The sequence below is a fragment of the Crassostrea angulata genome, chromosome 7 (assembly GCF_025612915.1).
Source record: "Crassostrea angulata isolate pt1a10 chromosome 7, ASM2561291v2, whole genome shotgun sequence".
In the NCBI taxonomy this organism is placed as follows: domain Eukaryota; kingdom Metazoa; phylum Mollusca; class Bivalvia; order Ostreida; family Ostreidae; genus Magallana; species Magallana angulata.
The window spans coordinates 48,196,624-48,202,883 of NC_069117.1; positions in this window are offsets into that span (position 1 = coordinate 48,196,624).

Genomic DNA, 6,260 nt, shown 5'->3' on the forward strand with positions numbered 1-6,260 from the left:
TGAGGATATGTTGCAAATTAACACTGGCATGGTCTAGTATAAAAAAGCCTCAACTTTTCCTCTGAATATGGATATGCATTGCTATACTTTCCTCAGCACATTTGGCCAAAAACATGTTAACAATTTTGGAAGAGGTTCTTTTATCTTTAACGAAGACATAGACAGCTTGACTCCTTATACAATATATAAATTGTCCCTAGTAATGTTAAAAAGAGTAAAATTCTTGGTTGCCCAAAACATATTGCACATTCTTATTACTATGTATAAAGCTGGACAATATGTTAATCTCGGTTTATTTTGAATCACGAGCTTTTCCAGTGTATATGATGATTTATTAGTTAGATTTATTTGCTTGAAAGGTATTAAAGGAAGATACAGACATATACTAGAATAGTTCTTCATGTCGTACACTGTTCCTAAGTAACTGATTGTATCTCTGTTATCTTACAATGAAGCGCATTGAAGTGGTAACAATTTTCGTTAGAATGGAATGTCCTAAACTTTGTATCGAACGTCAATTGTTATATAAAACACGCCCATTTCTTCTATAACGAGGAAAACAGTATTCGTAACAATGCTTTCGGAACCGCTCATCTTCTAAACAACACAAGTAGGGCTGCGGACCCTCGAAATGTGGACACAAGCTGAATCCCGATATTTTCTCCGTATATGTTTTCCATGCCCTGCGCATATCCCAGTCCCCTCAGTAAGCTGCGAACACAGCAACAAATGCAGAAGAAAACGAAGAACGTACTTTACCCCTCTAAAACTGAAACATGTGCATATATGTTGTGAAAAAACTTTTCTTTATTTGCAATACAGTACATGTAACAGGAAGATCAAAACACAATTAAATTTGTTACTAAAAATATTCTTGACTCTTTATTTTGATCAATATCACTGTTTTTGAACGTAGTTGGAAAGAAAGAAAGAATGTGATTTTGTATTTTTTTATAATGTACGTGATCGAGTGAAATTCCAGCTTGTGTTGTTTAGAAGAGGGGCGGTTCCGAAAGCATTGTGACGAATACTGAATTCTTCGTTTCAAAGGAAATGGGTGTGTCTTTGTAATTAAGTTGATTCAGTTTTGTATATACAGGTGTTTGTATTTGTGTTCCTCTTTCTTTTTGTTATGAATGGGTTACCGTAAGTGAGTGACGAGTGTCGGGTGAGTGTGCTATTTTTAGATCGAGTATTTAGAGTGACCGGTTTGGGTGTAGTGGTCAGTAGAGGGTCCCGTAAAGACATCAGCCGGGTGCCAGTTTTGCAGCTCCTGATTTAAGATATGGTGAATATCTCCAGTTAGTATAATACTGAGGAGAAACGGGTAGCCATTGAATTCTGGATTCTGTTAGGTGGGCACATGTTTTCCTAGTCGGAAAGGTTGTTTTATTGTATTCTGTACATATTGCTGGTAATTTAGTTCTTAGTGTAATTAGTCGTATTTTTGTATGTTTATCGGGACTTTATTAGTCACATTGTGTTATTTTCAGTGCATAAGGGTGTTTGGTACAATTTCCTGAAATGCAGACTGTGTGTGCTAGACGGGAATTTTCCTATGAAAGGCCATATGGGTAAAAGACGAATAACAGGGACGTATGCTGTGTTGAGCGGGGCGTAATTTTCTGTCCAAGAAGTGGTCGTAGACTGAAAGCGAGAGACCTGTGAGTCCGGGGCTTTCAGTTAGGATAGCAATACTAGAGGGACAGGCAATTTGACGAGTGCAGGAACGTCTTGGGTGCATGGTGACCTTGAAGTGACTGAGTTCCTTTTCAGAGAAAGGTTTTAAGTGTTTAAAAGCGGCTGTTATTAAAGGCTAATTTTCATATACATGATTTTGAGCTGAAATTTGAAGTAATTGTATTATCACGGTTTTTTGAATTATTGAACTTAACATTTTTTTTGGAGTAAATTTTTCAACAAGAGTTTTATTGGTTGAAATAGCTTCTAAACAACATTTTGTAGTTTACTTCCATTTTACATCTGATAAAGTGTGATTTAATTTTGAATTCAGTTGATATTATCAGATATTTGTTCATTTGTTTAATTGAATTATTATTCTTCTTTTTTTATGTTCGAATGAGAGTGGCGTGAAAGGGGGAGTGAGAATAATGATTTGTTTTGTTTATTGATTTTTTTTTCAAATTAAACTTGTTTATTTTCTTTACAAAGTCTTATTTTTCATTCAGCCGACAAAATCCAAAAGAACTCATTACAGTCTTATGTAACAATTGACGTTCGATACAAAGTTTAGAACATTCCATCCTAACGAACATTTTCACCACTTCAATGCGCTTCTTTGTATCAGCTTATGACATCGATGTCTTTCAAGCCTAAAATCACCAGTTTTATAGTGCAGAAATATTTCTCCTCTCTCAAACTTTGCTTTGTAAGCATTTGTTGTATTTCACGAACTTGCAGGTCGAAGAAATCGGTACATAAAGTATAATTTAAAAAACCCTGAAAGGTTTAGGAACAAGACGGATATTGAAAAGCATAAGGACAGAATGTTTAAATAAGATACCGGTAAACGCCTTAATAAGACAAAATGGATAAAAATTAACAATTTTTTGTAAAATATGGAACTGTTCTTTTTCTTCGTTAAAGTGTTCCAATTTAATTTTTCATGTGCATATTGTATAATGTAATACTTACATGTTTCATCCCTGTAAACGGCTTTAAAAGAGAATTATGAATTCTGGCTGTTGGCCATTTTGAAACGCCATTTTGATCCAAATAACGCTATTTTTGTAAAAGTAAGCATGTATCGTCAAACTCGGTACACCCTAAATATGAATAAAAAAAATTTGTTGGACCGGACTATAGTTGTTTTAATGCTTTCTTTCTTGTTTAAAAATTAAATAGAAAGTAATTAAATCTGGCTGTAGGTCATTTTAAATCGCCATTTTGACCTATATTACGAAATTTCCTTCATAGCTAGCATATTTCTTAAGACTCAGCATGTCTTAGTTATATTGATAAACTTTGCTGGACCAAATTAAACTTGTTGGTCTCATGCTTATTTCCGTTTTAAGAAACTTTAAAGAAAAAAATATGAAATCTGACTGTCCGCCATTTTGACATATAAAGCATCTCTTTTGTGGAAACTAGCATGATTCCTCAGACTTAGCACTTCTTATTTATGATTTGAAAATTTATTTAAAAAAATATAATTGTTTGTTTCTCGCTTTTTCACCATTTAAGAAACTAAAGGGAAAAATTATAAAATCTGGATGTCCACCGTAATGAATCGCCATTTTTTTAAGGATAATTTACGACATTTTCTTGAAAATGGCATATTTTTCCTGACTATCCACACCTAAGATTTGATTAAAAACTTAACTGGACTTAATATTATTTGTTTTTCTCATGCTTTATGTCCATTTCAGAAGTAAAAGACGAATTAACAAAATTTTGTTATCCGCCATTTTAAATGACCACTTTGACCTAATTAACCACATTTGTGGAAAGCCAGCATAATTTGTAAGACTCAGCACACATTGGATATGATGAAATACTATTTTGGATTAATTCATTAGTATTTTTCATTATTTTTTCCCATTGAAGAGACTTTTAGAGAAAAAATTGAAGATTGGCTGTCCGCCATTTTGACCTACTAAACGCCATTTTCATGAAGGCCAGCATATTTTTTCAGACTTAGCATACTTAAATTATGATAAAAAATCATGCTGGACCAAATAATAATTATTTGCCGTTAAAATGTATTTCTGGAGCTCTTTTTAGAAATTAGGACTAGACTATATACTTTATCTTTAATAACAAATAACAAAATAATCAAATAGACAAAATCGATATCTTATTTTGATGAATAGGAAGAAGACCGAATTAAAATCAATTTGTTTTAATGATGATTTGCATAGCAATATAGTATATGCGCAATTCGAATTTTTCCCGAATAACTTGTTTTGCATCGCTGATTTATATATATTAACAAGTAGTAGATTTTCAAAATGTTTTCATTGTAAACATAGATAACGTGGTAAAAAATAGGATTTTTATTTAAAGCAATGTGAGCTGCAATTTTTATGATGAATTTTTTTTTAACGAAAATGTTATTTTCTACTAAAATAAAAAATATATCATGGTTTTTAAATTTCTTTTTGCCAAATTTTTGTAAAAAGGGCCGTTAAAGAGCATTAATTGGAGCGTAATTAAATTATTATCATCCTGTACAAAAATTGATTTGCTATATGTTCCTTAGAAGAGATATCTTTCCTCTGACAAAAATTAATGATTTTTTCCAACCTTATTTATCATAAAAATTTAATATACATGCATACTTAGCAAATACTAGCAGGTTTATACAGCAAAATAAAATTCTAAAGAATACAGCTCATATTGCTTAAAGCACACACACACACACACACACACACACACACACACATATATATATATATATATATATATATATATATATATATATATATATATATATATATATATATATATAAGCACAAACATTGCAATAACTCTCAAATTGACATATACCTGCCCATAGTGAATGATATAGATATATATAAGGCACAAGGAAATTCACTTTTCTATTGGAGCTCCACCGCCGCCCCGACCGAGGCTTGTTGTCACGACCTCTGGAACCCATTCTCCTAGCAGTGAGCGGCCACCGCGCTAACCATTCGGCCATCTAGGCTAGACAAAAATCTTGCTTTCGATGACGAACGGAACCTAGCGCGTTAGCCGCGCACTACACTGTCGTTTGAGATACCGGTGGAACACAGTTAAACGACAATATGAGAGGATCGGAACGATACACATTGCAGAGATAAATACATATATAATAAGCACAAACATTGCAATAACTCTCAAATTGACATATACCTGCCCATAGTGAATGATATAGATATTTTTAAAGCACAAGGAAATTCACTTTTCTATTGGAGCTCCACCGCTGCCCCGACCGAGGCTTGAACTCACGACCTCTGACGTCTCTCAAACGACTGTGTAGTGCGCGGCTAACGCGCTAGGTTCCGTTCGTCATCGAAAGCAAGATTTTTGTCTTGCCTAGATGGCCGAGTGGTAAGCGCGGTGGCCGCTCACTGCTAGGAGAATGGGTTCCAGATGTCGTGACAACAAGCCTCGGTCGGGGCGGCGGTGGAGCTCCAATAGAAAAGTGAATTTCCTTGGGCTTATATACTTCATTTGTAATTTCATAATTTCAAAAAATTAATGACTCATTGATGGATCTTGTAAGTTACGAGAACTTGAATCTGATAATTTTTTAACTCAATAAATTATGTGCAACACAATAAGAAATAGTTTAATCAATTTTATTTGTCAGATTGAATTCACCCTTTGCTGATATAAAAAGGTCAAGGTAAAACATGGAGTAGGTTCTTTTCAGCTCTTGTGTAAATATATGTCGTTTTGGATAATTAACTTATCTTCATGTGGGGATTTCAATTGCAACTTCTCGGGCCTTTCCGGCAGGCTCGGAAAAACACCTCGAATGTATTAACTTGGCGTCCATGACAACTCCCCTTTTTAACCGAGTTTTCCAACGGAAAAATCCGGTTATTAAAATGGTGAAAATGGCGGACGGGTGGGCGGGCGGGCGGGCGGCTGCCAAAAGGGTACCCTCATTGTACGGATAACTCCTCCTACAGTTTTCAAGATAAGAAGTTGTTCTTTTGCAGATCAATTGTACATATATCAGAGGTGTGCATATTGCTAGGATTTTGATTTCTGATAATTTATGAAAAAAATACCAGCTTTTGAACTTAGTCATTTTTTGGCAAAATATTGCATATAGGGTACCCTCATTGTACGGATAACCCCTCCTACAGTTTTTAAGATAGGAAGTTGTTCTTTTGCAGATCAATTGTACATATATCAGAGGTGTGCATATTGCTAGGATTTTGATTTCTGATAATTTATGAAAAAAATACCAGCTTTTGAACTTAGTCATTTTTTGGCAAAATATTGCATATAGGGTACCCTCATTGTACGGATAACTCCTCCTACAGTTCTCAAGATTGGAAGTTGTTCTTTTGCAGATCAATTGTACATATATCAGAGGTGTGCATATTGCTAGGATTTAGATTTCTGATAATTTATGAAAAAAATACCAGCTTTTGAACTTAGTCATTTTTTGGCAAAATGTTGCATGTAGGGTACTCCATTTCACTGGATACATGTTGATAGGATTATGGATACAGTTCACATAAAAGAAAACCCGGTTTGCTGTCACATTGACAGCTTTTCTCTTGTTATAAAACTTGATA